Here is a 23,570-nt window from a genome sequence, read left to right on the forward strand (position 1 = left end):
CGCCGCACCCCCACACTTTGGAGGAGTGCACCATCTGCCGGTGCTGGTGTCTCAGACTGTGAGATTCTGCCAGTGCTGTATTAATAAAAACAGCAAACTGCAGTCACGTGCTGGTGCTGGTGAGAAGCATTGCTGGGAAGATACTCAGAGGGACTGGAAGCTGAGAGGATGAGCAAGGCCCTTCTTCCTTCTCCAGACCGCCAGTCTCCCTGGCGCCCCCTGGTGGCGGAGTCTAACATCTGGAGAAGGACAGAAAGGCAGTTCAGAGTAGCCTCATCATCACAGGGTGAGTCTGAAGCAGGGTACCTGCATAGCTTGATGATCGGGAAAAAGAAGAGAAACTCAGGAACGCAGTTGGAATATTCCATCCAGTAACAGTTCTGAAGAATTTTATGGCCGATTGTCGTATTAGTTTTGTTGAAAGGGGCGTGAGCAGCCACATTTCACTAATTTCTATAAATTAATGTAAAAATCTAAACTACAGAATACGTTTGGAAGACATATAGGTTTAAAACTTTCCAAGTATACACAGAACTGCTTTAATTAGACTTTAAATAAATAAAAATGCATATGAATTGCCCTTTGTGGTGAGGTAGGAAAAGACAAGTAATTGTTTAACTACTGATGAGCCTCCGTTATTAGGACAGAAGGACAGTTAGCTTTAAAAACATCGCTTAGAACATTACGTATTTTCTTTTTCCTCGACGTTTCTCTTTTGCAAAACAGAACAAACGGAAACCCTTTCTACAAGAACTACACTTGTGAAAAACTAATCCTAAACAGGAATTAGGAAAGAGAAAACATTCCCCAAAGCCCATGGGGATGACAATTCCTGGTTAACTGTAAAAAATGGAGAACATAATTGAGACAGATGACCAGATTTAGGAAAAATAAACCTCACCATTAAAATCTAATTAAATATTTGCATTTCAGCATTAAGTTTCTTCTCAAAAGTTTTGTGAGCAGCAGGGTGACAGTGAAGATTATTGACTATAATTTGCCGAAGTTTTTTAAACTAAATTAGTTTTGTGCAATGTATGGAAGGTTTACTCAGCTGCACTTATCCAGTGGTTGCTTTATTATTCTTTTAAAGTGAATCATTTATAACTGTTCTCAGAGATCTTTTATCAGCCACTTATCTCCTTCAACTGGACTTGTGATGCCAAGGGATAAAATGAATTGCTGGCTAATATTGTGAGAATTAATCAGACCACAACAGCGGGAGAGTAATGACTTATTTACACTTGGATGTTTGCATTTGGCAGTAAAATCACAACAAAAATATAAGGACGTTTAATCTTTGGCTTTGACTTGAACGCTGGAACATGTTGGCAATATGAGAAAAAAACAACCGAAATACAAGAACTGTGTGCTTTAATTTTCAGTGATTAATCTGAGGCATTTGTTATGTGAAGAAAGCTCTTATTTGATGCAAAGATTTAAATTTTTTAAAAAATCATTTTGCAATACCTTTAAATCAAACTGGTTTAGTTTCCTTAGACTTTTTTTTTTTTTTTTTCTATTGAAGACCTCTAGACTGATGAAGTGAGACTTTGCCCCTCATCTCACCATCCTCCAAAGTCTGGCAGGTCCGTTCCATTCCCTTTGTTTCCTTCCTGTCATTCCAGCTTTGATTGCCAGTCCTTCTGCCCCACAATAGGTTTGAAGAAAGCAGAGGCAAAACCATACCTAGGGAGTGGAAATATTCCTGCTGCTGTTCTGCTGATGTGATTCCACACAGCGCCTGCTTGCTTTCCGTAGTAGTAGTGAAAGTAGTGAAGTCGCTCAGTCGTGTCCGACTCTTTGCGACCCCATGGACTGCAGCCTACCAGGCTCCTCAGTCCATGGAATTTTCCAGGCAAGAGTACTGGAGTGGGTTGCCATTTCCTTCTCCAGGGGATCTTCCCAACCCAGGGATCGAACCCAGGTCTCCCGCACTGCGGGCAGACGTTTTACTGTCTGAGCCCTCAGGGAAGCCTTCAAATAGTACAATTAGGTTCTTGGTAGCTATATAAGTGCTGGAGAAGGTGTATAATGGGAAGTTTCTTGATTTGAGTCCACTGAATCCAGTGCTTTAGAGAGCATTTCCTATGGTCGGAAGCCGTTTTTTCCCCCCAGTTTATACATCTGCAGTGTTAATGGCGTCCTGGTAATTTGTAGAGATGCAGTTGTTCTCCTCAGTAGCTGTGTGGGTGTTGGTGTTTGCTGGGTACATGACCATGTATATACCAGATTAGATAGGTATATAGATAGATAGATGTGAGTGTACCTGTTCTTACAAGCTCATATATGTTTTTACCCTCATCAGAGGTTGCGTGGCATGGTGTGGCAAAGGGACTCAGAAAGACCTGAGTTGGAATCTCATTTCCACTCCTTAAAGGCTATTTCCTGGTCATGTTACTTCACCTCTCAGAACTTTATTTTCCTCATGAGTAAAATGAAAATAGTAATATCTGCCTTGCCAAGTTGTTGTGAGGAGTGGAGATGGTGTATAAAAAGTGGTTTACACTTGCTCAACAAATGATAGCAGTGAGTATTTCTATAATCAGTAGAGAGTTAGCACTTTTGGATTCCCTGCATTTCTTTTTAATTTTCAAGTATATTTTTACATAGATATAATTTGTATATACCATGATATTAGTTTTAGGTGTATAACATAATTATTTAATATTTGTTTATGTTGCAAAATGATCACACAATAAGTCTAGTTAACATCCATCACCATGTATACTTATCATTTTTTCTTGTGATGAAGGATTCCCTAAATTTCTTGTGTTTTATGGTTTCAGCAAAGAATAAAGTCTGTATGTTGACTGGAGCAGCCTCTGGGTTGTAGCTCTGGGAAGTCTAAGCTCTGAGTGAACCTTTGGATGGATGTCATTCTAGCCAAGGAGAAGGAGCCCTTAACAGAACCTTGTGTATCTTGTTTTTTGGTCTTTCTAACATCTACCATCATAATCTCTGTCTCTTACTGTAAACTCCTCAAGGACAGAGAATGTTTTAGCATCCTTTATAGCACCAGAGCTGGCATGTAGTAGGTACTTCAGTTCAGTCGCTCAGTCATGTCCAACTCTTTGCGACCCCGTGAATTGCAGCACGCCAGGTCTCCCTGTCCATCACCAACTCCTGGAGTTTACTCAAACTCATGTCCATTGAGTCAGTGATGCCATCCAGCCATCTCATCCTCTGTCATCCCCTTCTCCTCCTGCCCCCAATCCTTCCCAGCGTCAGGGTCTTTTCCAATGAGTCAACTCTTCGCATGAGGTGGCCAAAGTATTGGAGTTTCAGCTTCAGTATCAGTCCTTTTAAAGAACACCCAGGACCGATCCTCCTTTAGGATAGACTGGTTGGATCTGCTCGCAGTCCAAGGGACTCTCAAGAGTCTTCTCCAACACCACAGTTCAAAAGCATCAATTCTTCGGTGCTCAGCTTTCTTCACTGTCCAACTCTCACATCCATACATGACCACTGGAAAAACCATAGCCTTGACTAGACAGATCTTTGTTGTCAAAGTAATGTCTCTGCTTTTTAATATGCTATCTAGTAGATACTAAATAAAATGTATAATTATTATCATTCTTTTTCCAAGATTTTGCTCACTTTTACTTTGCTGTTTTGCCAACAAACTCTTCCTTTGGTCTTTGATCAGAATTTGTTGCAGAATAGGGTCTAGCATGGTGAATAGATTTCATCTGGTGAGTCAGCTGTGTAGGGATTGTCGTCCAGTCTCTGTTCTCAGGCTTCTCTGATGGCTCAGTTGGTAAAGAATCTGCCTGTACTGTGGGAGACCTGGGTTTGAGCTGATCCCTGGGTTGGGAAGATCCGCTTGAGAAGCGACTGGCAGCCCCCTCCAGTATTCTTGCCTGAAGAATCCCCATGGACAGAGGAGCCTGGTGGGCTACAGTCCTTAGGGTTACAAACAATCGGACATGACTGAGAGAGCACAGTCTACAATAATGCCATTGATTAGTGATGACTGTCACAGATCTGGGAGTGGGAGCAAGTGTGTCATGCATTTACTCCCTATGTTAGAGTTATTTCTTTCACCCATTGGATTTTAAACCCTCTTTGGATGTTTCCCCTGCCTTCCAAAGGTGTGACAGACTGGAGGAGGGGGAGGTTAGAAGGATGAGAATCTCCTCTTGAATCTCATTCCTTCCTTTAGCACAACTTCAATGTCACTGAACTAAAGCATGACCCTCTTGATATATGAGGAGAAAACTCTGGTCTTGACGTGTTCCTGTCCTACTCCTCAAGGTCAGTCTCTTGGTGATGTATGAGTGGGGATCAAACCTCTTAAAGTGAGAAAGAAATGTCTAAGGTAACAGCTGGCAATGACACCTTCAGTTTTGGTAAATCCTGGGCTTAATTTTAAATTCTGCTCTAAATCCTTAGTGATGTTGGTTTATCTCCCTGACCCTCCATATTCTTTAAAATGGGAATGGAAGCATCAAGACTTATCGTAGGCACATTGAGGGTAAAGAAGGAAATTTTGCTATGGTGTAATTTGAAGGGGATATTTGTTATTATTATTATTACTATTGGTGAAAATAGCTAAATTAAAAAAAAATCACACTTACTATAAAAAATTCCAAATACAAAATCATCAAGAAGAAATCAACTCAAATCATGCTATCTAGAAATAACTAGGCATAACATTTTGGTAAACATCCTTGCAAGGATCTGTCTTTGGGATAAATTATAAGATACCAATAAGCTTGAAGACCTATTTTATTGTGTCCAACAATGTGTTCACAGATATCTTTCCATGTCAATACATTGAAATCTACACAGTATTTCTTTAAACTAAGCCCTCATGCTATAGCACTTCTCCTTTTTCTATAAGGATGTCACTCCTTAGATTTACAGCTCACCCTAAACCCAGGGTGTAGTCTCATCTTGAGACTTTTAATTATATCTGTAAATACTCTATCTCCAAATGAGGTTACATTCTGAGGTTTCTGATATTCATGAATTTTTTTTTTTTTTTGGAGGGGTCCCTAGGTCATCTACTGTGTATGCTCAGTTGCTCAGTCATGTCTGACTCTTTGCAGTCCCGTGAACTGTAGCCCACCAGGCTGCTCTGTCCATGGAATTTTCCAGGCAAGAATAGTGGAGTGGTTGCTACTTCCTACTCCAGGGGATCTTCTCAACCCAGGGATCAAACCTGTGTCTCTTGTATCTCCTGCACTGGCAAGTGGATTTACTATAATGTAATTTAAATTTTTTAATTTATTTGGTTGTGTGGGATCTCTTAGTTGCAGCATGTGGGATCTTTTGTTGTGGCATGCTGGCTTGCCCTGTGTCATGTGGGATCTCAGTTCCCCAACCAGGAATCAAACCCATGTCCCTGCATTGGGAGGTAGATTCTTGACCACTGGACCATGAAGGAAGGCTGTACTATGGTATAGTTTAATCTGTTAAATATCTCAGAACTAATGTCCTGTTGTCTAAATATTCTGGTTTTTAAACCTGTTCTTTGCTAATGATAGAACAGGTTATATCTCATTTTTCACTAAGTATACATCTTTTCACTTCTTTGTGAGTTGTCTAGGTCAGAGGGATTCACATTCCCCATTTTGATACACATGGCCAAACTATCACCTGGAAAAAGTGTACTAATTTACACCCCCACAACTGTGTCTGACTGTGTACTCACCAACCCTGAATTTTGTTCATTTCTTCAATCTTTACCAAATTGTAGGTATGAAAAATTTTTTATTTGTATTTTTTTAGTTTAAGTGAATACAGATGATTTTTTTTTTTTTTTAAAGGAAGATGTGTAACAGTGAAGGAAGTGACCAGAAAGAACAGCTAGGAGTGCTGAGTGCTGGTGCTCAAAAGTGATTCAGATTAAACCATTTCCACTTATATTGAGGAGTTCAGGGGGAAAGCACTAGAGAAATGCTGTTAATCTTCTATATGTAGGGTATATACATTACACTGTGTGATGCTTATAGTAGAGAATGAATGCCCGGCAGATCAAGGAAATAACCTCTTTAAGTTTCTGTGGACAATTGTAACAAAATGTTCAATCTAGAGGAATTATCGCCCATTGGAGGTCACTTCTTTAACCAAGGGGCAATACTTTTTCTAATTACATATTTCACAGCCAGGTTGTCTATTAGGCTTTTGTTCATTTTGGAAAAAGAGAAAAAAACCATTCTAGATATTCTCTGTCCCATTTACCATCAGTCAGACCTGTCAGGTTAGCTAATAGAGTTACAGGGGACAGTGATTTCTCTGGCTAAGGTCAGAGTGCATTGTATATTGCATGCATGCTTAGTCACTCAGTCGTGTCTGACTCTTTGTGACCCCAGGTAGCCCTCCAGGCTCCTCTGTCCATGGGATTTCACAGGCAAGAGTACTGGAGTGGGTTGCCATGTCCTCCTCCAGGAGATCTTCCTGACCCAGGAAAGGAACCCACATTTCCTGCATTGGCAGGCAGATTCTTGACCAGTAAGCCACCTGGGAAGCCTGAACTGGGGACTAGAATCATCAAACAGGATAGAGTAAGACTGTAACAAAGTAAAATTTTGTCCTATATTTTACCTTCCTTCCCATTAGTAACTTGGATTTTAAAATGTAACACTTTTTGTGCTTTAATTATCACAATAATGCATGCTCATTTATAAGTGATTATAAATGATAAGGTATTTTATATAAGTAGAAAGTGAAAGTTTGCTCGTATTATCCTGACAGAGAAATTCTGAATACATTTTCCTAGGTATATAAAAATTACTATTACTGTTTTTAACAGAATTTGGCTTATATTGTCCTGCAATTTACTTTTTTTCAGTTATACATCTGGCAGATTTCTATCATGGATGTATACATAGATCAATTTCATTCTAATAGCTGGAATATACACCACTGGAGGAATATATCATAATTTATTTAGCCATTTTCCTATGGATTTGAGTCATTGCTGAATTTTCACACTTGCAAAGTGTTCCACATTGTAGAATTGCACATTTTTGCTGGTGATTTTATAGGATAAACTCAGATGAACAATTGTTGAATCAAAGGGTAATACATATTCAATACATTGATACATATTATCAATTTCCTTCCCCTCCCACCTCAAGAAACATTATTCAAGGTTCTATACTCACTAACAATATAACCAAGTCTTTAAAAGCTTCATTTTTTTTTTGTAAGTCAGAGAATGTCTTTGATTACATGAAACCAAGAGATCACCAAAGACTTCAACTTCCTTGACCAAGATTCAAAGTGGTCTAGTGGATATCCCAAAACAGATTACCTGGGAGATCCATCTGACCAGCTGGACGGTTTGAGGGTATCTCTGTTCCAGAAACCGATCAGTCTTGAATCTGAAGTGAGTATCAGCAGCTTAAAAACAATTCTTAATTGTATACTCTTGTGCTCTAATGAGCCTCACTTAGCACAAATACTTTTCACTTAGGCTTTGTAATAATGAAGACAGCAAATATTCATTGACTGTCTACTTTGTGTTGGCCTTGTGCATATTTTATCTAATTTTGTCCTCACAGCAAACATGAAGTCAGTATTATCCCACCTGTTTTACGGGTGGTAAATCTAAGCCTCAGTGATACTTTCTCACAAAATTTCTAACTAGAAAATCCAGGATTTACATGTGTTGTCCAGCCCCAAAGCCCATGTTCTTTTCATGACCCAGGGCTTTCTCTCTACAGCAGCACCTTCAGCCCAGGCTTTGATGAATTAATTTGTGATGGGCTACTATGGTTTAGTGGTGTGGGCTTTGAATGCACCATTAGATTTTTGAAGTTAAACATCCTTCCTTTTTCCTTCCCTCCCTCATCCCCTTCCTCTATTACTTATTCATTCATCAAACAGGTTAAATAGATATGTCACGTGCCAGATAAAAGAAATGCAGCTTCTATTTTTGAGGGTCTCAGAGTCAACTGAGGGTGGCAGATGTACGTGTTACAACACAACTGTTTACAGCAGGGAGCTAACTAACTGGTATAATAAAGAACATATTCAGGACGTCCTGGGAGCCCAGAGAGGGAGCATGTTTCTGCCTCTAGTGGTCAGCGAAGGCTTGGCAAATTAGACAACATTTGAATAAAAACAACCCCTTCCTTTCTCACTAAATAGTCCTGTTGACACTGTCAAAATCTTGACAGGATTGCACCAGGAGTTTGACTTTTGAGAGGAAAAAAGTAGGGACTTAGTGTTTCAAATGGAAACATTTTATCCTTATCTGATAGTATAGTTCAAAATTTTAAGTAATTCAGAGATGCTGAAACCACTGATAAGTTTGTTGTGTATCTTTCTAACACCTACACACTTACACACACATACATACACGTGCATAATTCCAGTAATCTTCTATGGTTTGTTTTTCCCACCTCAAAGTAAAGAGAGGTTATATATCAATATATAACTCACTTTGAATCTTTGAAACAGGTATATTTACCATTACAGTATATGGATTTATCAAAATTAATTTTTTCAGTCTCAGCGGACCCTAGTGGCTGCCAATTTTTTATATTGTAAACAGCGCGACAGTAAATCTCTGTATATACTGCTTTGGAAACTAGTCAGTTATTCCCTCAGGCTAAATTTCTAGAAAAGCAATCGCTTCAGCAAGGAGATACATACTGCTAGATTGTCCTGAAAAGGATTATATCAAGGTCACTGACACCTGTTGTTTATGAGAGAAAACAACTTTGGAAATCAGAAAGACCCAAGCATAGATTCTGAATCAGCCGCTTTGTATCTCAAGTTCCTTGTACCCAAATCTCAGCTTCCTCTTCTCTGAAATCCATTAGCAATACTGATTGCAAAAGGTTATGTAAATTAAGTGAGATTATCTTCATATTATATATGGATCTAATAGAGTGCCTGACACAAAACCGGAAATTAATATGCAATAGTTAGCGGACCTATTTGGAGAAGGAAATGGCAACTCACTCCGGTGTTCTTGCCTGGAGAATCCCAGGGACGGGGAAGCCTGGTGGGCTGCCGTCTACGGGGTCGCACAGAGTTGGACACGACTGAAGTGACTTAGCAGCAGCAGCAGCAGCAGCAGCAGCAGTGGACCTATTGAAAACTGCATCTTTAGGAAAGCAAAAAGAATACTTCATCCTCATGATAATGACACTGTTTCAGGCTTCTGATGTGATGAACTATTTAATGCTCTTTTCCACAGGGAGCTCTTAGAAATTGCCTTCCCATAAGGGGCTTGAGGCCTGTCCACATGTGCCTTTGTATTATATCGCCTTGCTTGGAAGTCCCCCAAGCATTCCCCTCCTTCCATCTTGTTTATCAGATTTAATGCGTCCAGGACACTACCCTCTGTGCTTTAATGGCCAGGTTTAAGAATGCTTTTTATTTTTGTAACGTAAGGCCTTTAAAGGGTGTTGGCGATCTATAATTTGGGGCTGTTTCATGAAGTCCTAGATCACTTGCAGTGAGATAAATTGGACCCCGCACAGTAACGCATTAAAAACAGGGACATCTGCACAGCTTCCCCCTAGTGCTTTATAACTGGTCTCTTCCTTTTAAATTCACATCTGTTATATAGCTCCCAAGTAAATGGCACACATTTTGCTTAAAGACAGGACAGACTGTAAGGACCAAATTTTATTTTTCCTGACCATTAGTGCCTGCCATCAAACAGATTGTGAAAACATACACATTTTTGAGCTGTAAGCAGGCCTTTTCTATGCATTCCCACGAGGAAAACAATTTATTCCCCTTAAAATTGTGTATATATGTGTGTATGTAAATTTATTTGTTAATATACATATTCACTTCTTTATTTAGGAAATATTTTGAGATTTGCAGTGGGGAATTCTGAATTTATACATTGTGGTATGATTTAAAAGGCTTTTTTTTAGACTATATTTTTCCCTAAGAATGGTGGAATCTTGATAATTGATGAAGCTGGGAGATGGATGCATGTGGGATCATTATACTATTCCCTCGGCCTGTGCAGACTTAGAGTTTTGTTTAATAAAAATTAGATTAAAAAGATTATATTTTTCTAAGCCAAAATAGAGCCTGTGTTACTGTGCTTTGTCCACAGCCGAAATATAAAATTCCACATTAGGCTGAGAAAAGATCCTTAGAGCTTAGCGTAAAATCAAATGGCTGAGAACAACCAGTGTTCTGTTGGCCTTTGATTAGAGTCAAGTGTTTTTGTGGTATTACAATCCGACTGTGCTATGAAGAGTCAGGGCAATTTACTTTGAATTGTAAATGTCCAACATAAGAATTTTTTAATCCCGTTTTGTGCTCTCATCTTCTGATTATTTGAGATTTCACTCAAAGTCCCATTTACCCTCTTTTTCTTTTTTCCCCTTTTAAGGGCTATTAAACTTTTCAAGTGATACAAGCCAGACTCAGAACATGAGAATTAGCATCAAAAGATACGGTTTGAATCTCAGTTCTGTATAACCTTGAGAAGGATACTTAATTTCTCTGAAAATCTATTTTTTTAAAACATAGAAAATTGGTATAAAAATAATGCTTATAGGACTGCTGTGAAGGTTTAAAAAGAAAGTTAATGAAAACATGCTTTCTGAACTGTAGAGCCCCCCTACAGCTGGAGGATATGTGATTGCACCCTTGTAGGGCTCTTTCATGGACTTTGGTGGTTCAGCAGTAAAGAATCTGCCTGCCAGTGCAGGAGACCCAGGAGACAGAGGTTTGATCCCTGGGTTGGGAAGATATCCTGGAGAAGGGAAATGGCTACCTACTCCAGTATTCTTGCCTCGGGAATCCCATGGACAGAGGAGCCTGGTGGGCTACAGTCCATAGGGTCGTAAAGAGTCAGACGCGACTGAAGCGACTTTGCATGCAGGGCTCTATCATGGCAAAGAATGAAGAACTCTGGGGCACTCAGGGCACAAAAATACACAGAATAGGATAGTGAGGCTAGGCTAGTGCCCGTCCCCTTTCTTGGCTGAGGCAAAGGTTTGATAACCTTATTCACAGCAAGCAGTGGTTTTCAGGGCTTCTCTGGTAGCTCAGCTGGTAGAGTCCACCTGCAGTGCAGGAGACCTGGGTTCGATCCCTATGTTGGGAAGATCCCTTGGAGAAGGGCATGGCAACCCACTCCAGTATTCTTGTCTGGAGAATCCCATGGACAAATGAGCCTGGTGGGCTAGTGTCCATGAGGTCACAAAGAGTTGGACATGACCACATGACTAAGCACAGTGGTTTTCTAGTGTTCACATGACCCTGGGAGCTTGTTTGGTTTCAGATTTCCAGAACAATTTCTAGGATCAGGTTGAGAAGGTCTAGGGTGGGGATAAGTATGTACATTTTAAAATAAGCATCTTTGGTAATTCTGATGTAGATTACAGGGCTGCTAAGGTATAACAAGTTAACCTTTTAAAGACTATTTCCTGCTCAGAAGACAGTTCTGATCTGCCTATGGCCACTTGAGATGACATTTAGAGATGTCAATATATTTGTATAACTGAATTCATCTGGGCACTTGTTAATCGAATTGACCCTTCAATGTCTATTCCAGGTGCTTCAGGGTAGGACCATCACCAACTCTCCCTCCATCCCCCCCCCCCCAAAAAAAAAGAAGAGGATGATGACTCTAAGGGAAAGAAGTGTTGTTTAACTTAAAGGAATGTAACCAGGAATGAAGTACCAGACATCAAGTGTTGGAAGGTTTTCAGTGTAACCTCCCCAGGGTCCTTCAAACTGTGTTCCACATACAGGTAAGGGGAGGAGGAGCTCGGGGGGTGGAACTTCACCCCCTTATTCACCTCTCCCCCCACTCACCTGATTGCTTCTCTTGGAATTGTGCTTTCTGAAAGTCGCTTTTTTTTTTTTTTTTTTAAACTAGTAAACTCAGTTGTGGTTGAAAGGCACTTGTTATGAATAATGAAAAGGATTTTCCTTTTCACCTCTAATGCTCTTATCATTTAGGACACTGTTAGTACTTAAGGAGAGAAGAACTGGCCAGACTGGTAGGTGGAGATTGGAATAAGCAAGGAAATTTACAAACGAAGCTGTCTTCCACTGTTGCAAGAGGGTTAGATCTCTGCACCAGCTGTCCAGAATCTTAAAAGTTTATGTAGAAGACTTAACTGTTCATTCATATATGCTGGGCCAACGATCTCAACAACATGAGTCTCTCTCAAAGGCTGCATGCTTGAAAACAGTTCCAACCGTGGGAATGGTGTGCAGTATGTATATGCCATGGACAGGGGATAGGGTGAGGGGGGTGATGAGCCTCCAGTTGCCCTGGGCCAATTCAGAGGTCAAGGAGAGGTCATGTCCTCTCAATGACCTCCTCTAACAGAAATTCTGAGGTTTTTAAGAACTCTTCCTCCCAGGACTGGGAGAAAGAAAGAGTGTATATATTTCTTACTATAAATCATGACATCACAGGCTGCCTCACATGGAAGCCTCTGTTAGTGACTTTGCCTCTAAGTGGGTCTATCCTTAAGGTAATGTTGTTCTGGAGACTTTATTTGCTTTTTCTGTATTACTTTGAGTGTGATTATTGTTTGGTCAGAAAACTATAGCTTTTACTTTAGATAATTGACTTTAGAGGGGTTTGTTGCATTGTTAAATGTTATTTTTATTTAGACTTAGGGCTAAAATATTGCCTATGGGGAACGTATCTTTGGCTTGGTAATGGAAGTTAATGAAAAAATACATTTTGATTAAAAGAAAATTGCCTTATAGTCAGTTTTTAAACAAGAATTGGAACAATTGCATTAGATGAGATAGCCCAGTATACCTACTCTCCAAATGTTATTTACTTTTTATAATACAGCTATTTTCAGTGTTCGCTTTATCTTCTTAGGTTTACATTCTCCGATCAGATTGTTAGGGTCTGATTTCCTAATTTGGCAATATCTAAGTCAGATAACATGAAGGATACAAAACTCCAATATTTTGGCCACCTGATAGGAAAAGTTGACTCATTAGAAAAGACCCTGATGCTGGAGAAAATTGAGGGCAGGAGGAGAAGGGGCTGGCAGAGGATGAGTTGGCTGGATGGCATCACCGACTCAATGGACGTGAGCCTGAGCAAACTCTGGGAGATGGGAAGGACAGGGAAGCCTGGCATGCTACAGTCCATGGGGTTGCAAAGAGTTGGACCTCACTGAGAGACTGAACAACAACAGAATGAGGATATAAAACATTTTGGGAGCAATAGTACTATAAAATGTAAGATACTGTTAGTATTATGGAGTCTTCCTCCTCTTTTGTGCTCTGCCTAGATTCTTAAGAGAATTGGTCTGAAAGATAGTCTAATTACATACTGTTCTGTGTGCTCGCAGAACCCCACCCAGAACCTCTGCCTTCTACCCCATAGCTTGAAGTAAACAAACTAGAATGTATTGTTCAGTTTCCCTTTATCTGTCTTCTATAAATTCAAGGTGGTGGAGCTGGAAGTGGAGAGAGAGATTTGTAGTTGTTTAGTCGCTCAGTCATGTCCGACTCTTTTGCGACTCCTTGGGCTGTACCCCGCCAGGCTCCACTATCTATGGAATTTTTCAGGCAAGAATACTGAGGTGGATTGCCATTTCCTCCTCCATGACCCAGGGATCTTCATGACCCATGGATCTAATCCTCATCTCCTGCATTGCAAGTGGATCCTTTACCACTGAGCCACCAGGGAAGCCTGGAAGATAGATGCATCTGGGGAAAAAATACCTTGTCTGACTCTCCGTAAAGGCTAGTTTCAAGCAGACCGCTGAGCTGTTTCACGTCTGCCAGGTTTGGATGATGACCTCTTTTCAAGGTATTTAAAAGCGCGGCGTAAGTGTCACATCTCCTTTTCACTGCTGTTTCAATCAGGCTGCTAGCAGGAGTTAGATTTCATCCCAGATTCAGGAACCCTAGCAGAGTGGTTACTTTCAGATGAATGGGCCAGTTTAGAAGAATAGAGGCAGGCAGATGCTAGCAACCATGGGAAATAGTTGCCGCTCAGCTTCCCTAGTGGCTGAGCGGTGAAGAATCCACCTGCCAATGCAGGAGACTTAGGAGATACGGGTTTGATCCCTGGGTTGGTGAAGAGCCCCTGGAGAAAGTGAAAAGAAAGTGTGAAGGTGTCAGTCACTCAGTCGTGTCTGACTCTTTGCAACCCCATGGGCTGTAGCCCACCAGACTCCCCTGTCCATAAGATTTCCTAGGCAAGAATACTGGAGTGGGTTGCCATTCCCTTCTCCAGGAGATCTTCCTGACCCAGGGATGGAACCTGGATATCCTGCATTGCAGGTGGATTCTTTACCATCTGAGCCACCACGGAAGCCCCCCTCTGGAGAAGAAATGGAATCCACTCCAGTATTCTTGCCTGGAAGATCCCATGGGCAGAGGAGCCTGGCGGGCTACAGTCCACGGGGTTGCAAAGAGTTGGATGCTTCTGAGCATGCATAGAAAGCCAAAAGATATCCAGTATAATTGTTCTTTAGCATCAACCAAAGATTTTTCCCCATTTTCTTAAGCCTCCCATCTGCTTCCCATCAGATACTTTTTTTTAACAATGCAACATCTTGACTTCTCGTTAATTCATAAAGTATTTTTGGCTGCAATGTATGAGTATGGGGATTCGCCTGAGGAATAGTTGATCAAGTTTTTTCACATGAACAAATTGGACTTGGGGAATTTCTAAATGACATGAAAAATTTTTATACATGAGTTTGTGTTCTTTATCATCATAAAATACAATTCTTGCAAAATACATTATTGGTACCATAATATTTAGCACATGTTATTGTCAACTATACATGTATGTTGATGGTTTTTCAAAGTGTGCATTTTAATATACATGTAATTGAAGGTTTTTCAAAGTGGGCATTTTAATATAATCTCTGATCCTAGATATTTCTTGACACTGTAACTTTGATGTGGCTCCTTTGATTGAAGTATGCTTTTATCAGTAAGCTTACTGCTTTTATTGCAATTATTATTGTGGTTCAGTTGCCAAGTCATGTCCAGCTCTTTGCAACCCCATGGACAGCAGCATGCCAGGCTTCCCTGTCCTTCATCATCTCCCATAGTTTGCTGAAACTCATGTCCATAGAGTTGGTAATGCCATCCAGCCATCTCATCCTCTGTCATCCCCTTTTCCTCCTGCCTTCAGTCTTTCCCAGCATCAGGGTCTTTTCCAGTGAGTCAGTTCTTTGCATCAGGTGGCCAAAGTATTGGAGCTTCAGCCTCAACATCAGTCCCTTCAATGAATATTCATGGTTGATTTCCTTTAAGATTGAATGTGTAAACTATTTTGTTTTATGCTATACCCAAGTAACATACTCTTGCTGAATTCCACTGTCAGGAATGTGTTGTAAAGTGAGGGTGTGGGATTGGATGAGGAATGGCCATCCAATATGTGGTGGCCATGTTAAAAATAATCCATGCCATTGAAATGGCAGTGGTAAAGTGGCTAGATAAAAAATAAACCAGAAATGGTCTGCTTGTTTGCACATCTATTCTCTACCCTAAATTGTGAGCAGTTCAGCAGAAACTGAGTTTGGGCTCATCATATGCATACAGATGGATTAACTGCTATATGACTAATTTGCTATATTGGCACTCAGTTTGGCACTTTGGATGGAGGAAAGGGAAACCACGTGGGTCTGTAGCATTTGATAAACCAGAGGTCCATGAAGAGCTGTGGTGATGACTATGAGTGCTGTGTGTGACGGCAAGTGTGCCACAGCCAGTGACAATGAGCGGATGGCGGCGATGGCTGGGGGATAGTGTTGGTACAGGACTTGTGGAGATAGATGTGGGGACGATGATGCTGGTGGTAGAGCTGGCAGCATTGGTGGTAGACCTGACGATGCTTGTGATGGGAGAAGACGTGACGAAAGTTGAAGAGGTGAAGGGAGTGAGTTGGCCTCACTTCTAATAGAGCAGAAGTGAGGATGTTGATGGCGGTGGGGAAAGTGTTAGTAATGATACTGGTAATTCCATGAATGGTGGTAGAGCTTAGAAATCTCGACGCTTTATGAAGTGATGTGATACCACATGACATTTAAATTGTTTTATGTGTCTTTGGTTGGATACAAATAATGAAGCGTGGTAAATCTACTTGCAGAGAGATTTGCCAGACTAAGCATTCTCATTGCAGATGCACTTTAAGTTTTTCCTTAATTACTGATATTTGTACCATGCTGTGCCAAAAAGCAACACTCTTGTCAGTTTCAACAGTGTGCACAAGTTCTCCTAATAAATATTATTCAGCCCCAATTATTGGATATTTTTAGAGTAAACCTGGCTTCCCCTATTCAATGCAGTGCTCTTCAGAGTTGATTTTTATCTGGAAAGTGATGCTATTTAGTCAGGGATTATCTTTTATCTCTGTTTGCAAAACAGCTGGAAGTGTAGCTACTGAGATTTGATATTTGTCATCCTGCACTTCACTGCCAAGCAAAATCATTTCATTTTAATCGACAGAATTTACTTTTGTAAATTAGCATATACATATACCATTGAAAGATTGAAACTACAAGCTTGACCTTCTAGGAGGTATAATACATGATCTTTTTTTTTTTTGGATAGATAGAATGTTCTTTGTCTCTCTGATGGTATGTTTGAAATTAAACAAAAATGTGCAGAGTAAACTTTCCTTTTTCATTGTTTAAAGTAAACCTCTTTCCCTCTGCCTGTCGACAGGTGACTTATTCTTCCAACTGGGAGACCACGTTTGATTCTAGAGACCAGCATGAACTCGCTCAACAATTTTCAGCTTAAACAGCTGAAATTTTTTCTTATTTGATGTATTTAAGAGTATCCACGGTTGTGGTTACTGAATATTTGCTATGCAGCTGGCACTTTTCATGGCTATCTCATGATATGTTCTAATACATTCACATTTTATGGGTAAGAAAAGTGGAGCTTTGGGAGCCACACTAATAATACTTGGCAGAGCCAGGATTTGGACCCAGCTGCTTACTGGTACCCATGCTCTTAACCATTATTATATGCTTCCTGTAGATTTCCACCAATGTAGAATTTAGTTCAACTTTCCTTTTCTACTTGAAAAACCAAGTAGATTTATTTTTTAAAAAACTTCTGGGTTTTTTGGAGAAGAATAAAGATTGCCCTCCAGGAAAGAAACCATATGGAAATTATCCATTTTATTCTTGACTTAGAAAATGTTTGTTTAAATAATGAGATCTGACTTGGAGCTAGAAATCTGCAAGGTTAATTACTTACTCTACACTCTACCAGCCCCTAGATCATGATTTAGTCTCTTAATCCCTAGAGACTTGGGACATTAGAGTCTCCTTTCCCTCATTTGCCAAAGAGAAAACGAATCTGCCCTATTCATCTTAGATAGTAACAACTTTGTAAAGATTGAACTCAAAGTAACTTTACTGGACCCCTGCAGTGATGTCCTAATCAATTTCCCTTCCTCTGATCACTACCTTGCAAAGTCATTCTCTATGATACTTTTCTAAAGTGTAGCATTAACCAGGGAGAGGCAACCCACTCCAGTACTCTTGCCTGGAAACTCCCATGGATGGAGGAGCCTGGTAGGCTGCAGTCCACGGGGTTGCTAAGAGTCGGACATGACTGAGTGACTTCACTTTCATGCATTGGAGAAGGGAATGGCAACCCACTCCGGAGTTCTTGCCTGGAGAATCCCAGGGACGGGGGAGCTTGGTGGGCTGCCGTCTATGGGGTCGCACAGAGTCAGACATGACTGATGAGACTTAGCAGCAGCAGCAGCATTAACCATGGTTCTTGTCTGATCAAAAACCTTCTTTATGTAACCATAACCTATAGGATAAAATTAAAGTGCTTAACCTGATATTCAAGTTCTTTTCCATCTGGTCCCAGCTTAGCCTTCCATTCATACCTTTCACACTCCCCTTTAAAGGACCTATATGCCACTTTAACAGAATTGTTTTTTTGTTGTTCTGTTATTCTTCATGCCTTTGTTCATGCCTTGAATTACTCGTCCATTACTTACTTAAATATTTTTCACAGCATGAAGTGAGGACACAGCAAGAATATGATTGTCTGTCCACCAGCAAGGGAGCTCTCACCAGAACCTGATAGTTGTTGTACCCTGATCTTGGACTTCCAGCTTCCAGAAAGGTGAGAAATATAATTTGAGTCATATAATTGAGTCACCTAATCTGTGGCATTTTGTCCTGGCAGCCTGAGCAAACTAAGTAGTTCAGTGGACCCTTGCACAAGTACAGTGTACGTAAGACACGTACTTGTAAGTAGACAAGTTCAGTGGACCCTTGAACAGCATGGCTTGAACTACACAGATCTACTTATATGTAGATTTTTTTTCTACAGTGAATACTGCATTACTGCACCATCCAAGATTGGATGAATCTGTGATACAGATCCATAGATAGAGAGGAAACTCAGTTATGGAGGGCCAGGCTATAAATTATATATGGATTTTCAATAGTACTAAACAATCTGAAGTTTGTTGGTTGAATACAGAAATGCAGAGGCATTCCAGATATAGAGGGTAGACTATAAATTATAGGCAGATTTTTGATTGTGGAGGGTCAGTGCCCCTAACCCTCATTTGTTCAGGGATCAACTGTATCTACTATTAGGAATGTTGAAGAGTGCAAATTCCTTCATTTTTGATTCTGTGGTCTGGATTGCTAGCTGCTGAGTTTCACCTGAATCTTGGGGTTACCTGATCTTGGCTAATCTCCTTTGCCCAGGGAAATTTCCTAGTCCCTAGTATGTCTCAGACTAGGGCTCATTTTTGATCAATGTTTTGAGTATTATGGAAGTTTTCCTGAAAGTGAGATGTGGAAATATGGATGCCTTCTCCCTGTTGAAGGTGTCTTATTTGAGTGGATGAATCTAAACTGAAAAAGACTGATTATTTCTGCTCACTAGTGGGAAGAGTAACAGCCAAAGTGATCATCAAAATGATTGGCATGCTCTGTTATTTCAGCAAGATCATGAGTGAGAGGTACTGTTGAAAGAGAATAAAAGAAGGAATAATATATTAATTATTTTGGGGAAAAAGGGGGAAAATTAAGGAACTATGGTTGAAATACTATTATTTTTATATTTTTAAGAAAATTATGCATTTTTCCACCTTGCTCTAGCTTTATACTGTCATTTTATTCAACACAGCATCAATTCTCCTTGGGAATCATGGTGGGAAATTAATCTCAACATTTAATTGCAATGTGTTAGTGTTAAGATGCAGTTACATGCCGTATGAAGGTAGTCAGGAGACAGATCTGTGGGTTTGCTTCTCCACATTCTGATACCATGAGCTAATGGGAACAAGGTTTAGGGGGTCTTAGTGTGCTAATGGGCTTCCTAGGTGGCTCAGTGGGTAAAGAAACTGCCTGCAGTGCAGGAGATGCTGGAGATATGAGTTTGATTCCTGGATCAGGAAGATCCCTGGAGAAGGGCATGGCAACCCACTTCAGGATTCTTGCCTGGAGAATCCCATGGACAGAGGAGCCTGGCAGGCTACAGTCCATAGGTCACAAAGAGTTGGACATGACTAAACAGTGCTCAAACTACCGCACAATTGCACTCATCTCACACGCTAGTAAAGTAATGCTCAAAATTCTCCAAACCAGGCTTCAGCAATATGTGAACTGTGAACTTCCTGATGTTCAAGCTGGTTTTAGAAAAGACAGAGGAACCAGAGATCAAATTGCCAACATCCGCTGGATCATCAAAAAAGCAAGAGAGTTCCAGAAAAACATCTATTTCTGCTTTATTGACTATGCCAAAGCCTTTGACTGTGTGGATCACAATAAACTGTAGAAAATTCTGAAAGAGATGAGAATACCAGACCACCTGACCTGCCTCTTGAGAAATCCGTATGCAGGTCAGGAAGCAACAGTTAGAATTGGACATGGTTCCAAAAACAGACTGGTTCCAAATAGGAAAAGGATTACGTCAAGGCTGTATATTGTCACCCTGCTTATTTAACTTATATGCAGAGTACATCATGAGAAACGTTAGACTGGAAGAAACACAAGCTGGAATCAAGATTGCCGGGAGAAATATCAATCACCTCAGATATGTAGATGACACCACCCTTATGGCAGAAAGTGAAGAGGAACTAAAAAGCCTCTTGATGAAAGTGAAAGTGGAGAGTGAAAAAGTTGGCTTAAAGCTCAACATTCAGAAAACGAAGATCATGGCATCCGGTCCCATCACTTCATGGGAAATAGATGGGGAAACAGTGTCAGACTTTATTTTTCTGGCCTCCAAAATCACTGCAGATGGTGACTGTAGCCATGAAATTAAAAGACGCTTACTCCTTGGAAAGAAAGGTATGACCAACCTAGATAGCATATTCAAAAGCAGAGACATTACTTTGCCCACAAAGGTCCGTCTAGTCAAGGCTATGGTTTTTCCTGTGGTCATGTATGGATGTGAGAGTTGGACTGTGAAGAAGGCTGAGTGCTGAAGAATTGATGCTTTTGAACTGTGGTGTTGGAGAAGACTCTTGAGAGTCCCTTGGACTGAAAGGAGATCCAACCAGTCCATTCTGAAGGAGATCAGCTCTGGGATTTCTTTGGAGGGAATGATGCTGAAGCTGAAACTCCAGTACTTTGGCCACATCATGCGAAGAGTTGACTCATTGGAAAAGACTCTGATGCTGGGAGGGATTGGGGGCAGGAGGAGAAGGGGACGACAGAGGATGAGAGGGCTGGATGGCATCACTGACTCGATGGACGTGAGTCTGGGTGAACTCTGGGAGTTGGTGATGGACAGGGAGGCCTGGCATGCTGCGATTCATGGGGTCGCAAAGAGTCAGACATGACTGAGTGACTGAACTGAACTGAACTGAACTGAAAGTGACTGAGCGCAGCACAGTGTTAAGATGGGCAAAATACTTCCAGTGTGGTTGTTATTGAGACTGTCATTATGGTTTTATACAATAAAGCCTCATTAGTGACATCTTGATCTTGGGAGATGAGCTGACCTGTTTCTCACACCTTGGTGAGTACATTCTGTCCAGGTCATGGGACATCATGAGACTGATTTTTACTTCTCGTGCATTTATCCCTCTGCTCCCAAGCCCTTTACAAACAAATATGTAGTGATCTGAGGATGGAAACATAGGAGATGTTCGGGAAGGTTTGACAGAGGAGATGGCACTCATGCAGTGTTCTGAATATCGGCCTGTATTTCACTACACGTGCTAACAGTATCTTATGAGTCCAAGGGACAGGGTGTGTTCAGTGTCTGACCCAGCACTTAGATCTTGGTGTCATCTGAAGTGAAGTGTGTATTTAACGATGTCTTACAACAGCGTTCAGCACTTTATGGTAATTTTTAATAATTAATGTTTATTGTACACTACTATGTTTTCTAATTCTTACAGCAACTCTTCCAGGTAAACATAACTGTGCTCATTTTACAGATGAACAAACTGAGAGTAATTGGGAGAGTAACACTTCTGTAAAGAGAGAGGTCCCAGAACTACTAGTTGGCAAGGATACTGGGAACCCAGCCCATCATTTTTTCATTCTGACATGTCTCCCTGACAAGGATCCTATTCTTGCTAAGTTAATTTTTTGAATCCATGTTGGATCTTTGTGTGGCTTTACAGTAGGAACTCAAGCAACCAAACTCTAACAGTCTCTCTCTTTGCAAATTATGGCAATCTTCCTTGCACAAGAGCTATTCCTTGGATTAGCATGGTCTTATTTGCCTGGGTTTGATTAGCATGGTCCAGACTCCAGGATACTAATCAAGTCTTGGCATATTGACAGTTGAGTTTGATGGTGTAAAAAAGCAGATGACCAGACTCAGGAACTAAGCCTTCACTTACTGCTGGCATGGTGGAGCTCTCTGTTTAACCATCTCCCTGCCTTTCCATCAGGAGTAGTATGTCATGTGGTTTTGTCCTTTTAAAGTGCACTAGAACACGCTCAGTGATGGTAAGGCCGCTTTGTAGTGATCTGCTTGCTTCTTGATATCCACATCTACATTGGACCCTGGATCCCATCCTGTCTCTAGGCGGAAGCATTCTAAGGAGCCTTTGTCCAGGATGCCATGGATTCTGTATCAGTGCAGTCTGATAGCTGCTGTCTCTCTTGTGTGAAGGATTTTTTAATAGCCATTATTCCCCCCATCCTGGTATACATTCCACTTTGTTATATGGCTTTACTGATCCACTCATCTCGAAGTCTGTTTCTCTGTACCTTTAAACTGTGTTGGCATTGCTTATTTGCTTTAACTAGTACAGTCCAGGCCATAAGAGGCCTGATAGCTTTTGCTTTTCATCGTCATGGGTCACATTCCTGAGACCACCATATAAGGAAGCCTGCTGGAGGGTGAGCCCCTGGAGCCCAGGACCCCCCTGCCCACAGTAGTACCAACTTCCATATGTGTGTGAGGTTCTCTTAGACCTCCTAGTTCAGTGGACAGGCAGCTGAATGAGGGACCAAGAAAAATCAGCAGTAATATGCTAGGCATTACAAAGAATACGATGAGAAGAGCTTAGAGATGAGAAAAAAAAGACTTAACTAAAGCAGAGTCTTCAGGAATATGATCTAACTCTACAAAGGTAAGTTAGAAAAAGACGGAGGAAAAACTCGCATGCCAAAGTGGTGACTGTTCATCATAGTCATTCCCCTGTAGAAAGACTGTAATGAAAAGAAAAGTAGAAATGGAAAATAAGTTTCACACGTGTTGGTAAAAGCACCAGACATGGCTGATGAGACCTGAAGGAGGAGCCTGGTTATCTATTGTAGCATAAAGTCTTCTTGGCCTCTTTAGTGGTTTATGATAGAGCTCACGCTGCACACTGGTGAACTCTGGGACCCCAGAATTTGTGGAGGACAAAAAATTCTCACCAAATCTCCCAAAGTGAAGTTTTCAAAAAAAAATCAATAAGGCCTGTTGTTTCTTCCCGTGAGTGTGCTAACCACCACAAAGATACCATCTGTGTATAATGAGGTAGTGCTCTAGTAAGGCTTTTAAACTGCATTATTATTTTGCATGCTGTCTGGACTTGATTGTGATTGTGATTTTTCACTTTTTAGCAGAGCCATGGGAAATAAATGCTTGTAAATATAATAGTTCATAAGAGAAGGCCCAAGTGACAAGGTGAAGTGAAAATCCGTTATAAATGACGCTTGTATTGTCTTCAGAGTAGTACAATATTGAGCTGGTTTAAAACTCAACATTCAAAAAACGAAGATCGTGGCATCCAGTCCCATCACTTCATGAAAAATAGATGAGGTAACAATGGAAACAGTGACAAAATTTTTTTCCTGGGCTCCAAAATCACTGCAGATGGTGACTGCAGCCATGAAATTAAAGACACTTGCTCCTTGGAAGAAAAGCTATGACAAACCTTGACAGTGTATTTAAAAGCAGAGACTTTACTTTGCCAACAAAGGTCTGTATAGTCAAAGCTATGGTTTTTTCAGTAGTCATGCATGGATGTAAGTGTTGGACCATAAAGAAGACTGAGCACCGGGAAACTGATGCTTTTGAACTGTGGTGTTGGAGAAGACTCCTAAGAGTCCCTTGGACAGTAAGGAGATCAAGCCAGTCAATCCTAAAGGAAATCAACCCTGAATATTCATTGGAAGGACTGATGCTGAGGCTGACGCTCCAATACTTTGGCCACCTGATGTGAAGAGCCAACTCAGTGGAAA

The sequence above is a fragment of the Bubalus kerabau genome, chromosome 4, assembly GCF_029407905.1.
Source record: "Bubalus kerabau isolate K-KA32 ecotype Philippines breed swamp buffalo chromosome 4, PCC_UOA_SB_1v2, whole genome shotgun sequence".
Classification (NCBI taxonomy): domain Eukaryota; kingdom Metazoa; phylum Chordata; class Mammalia; order Artiodactyla; family Bovidae; genus Bubalus; species Bubalus kerabau.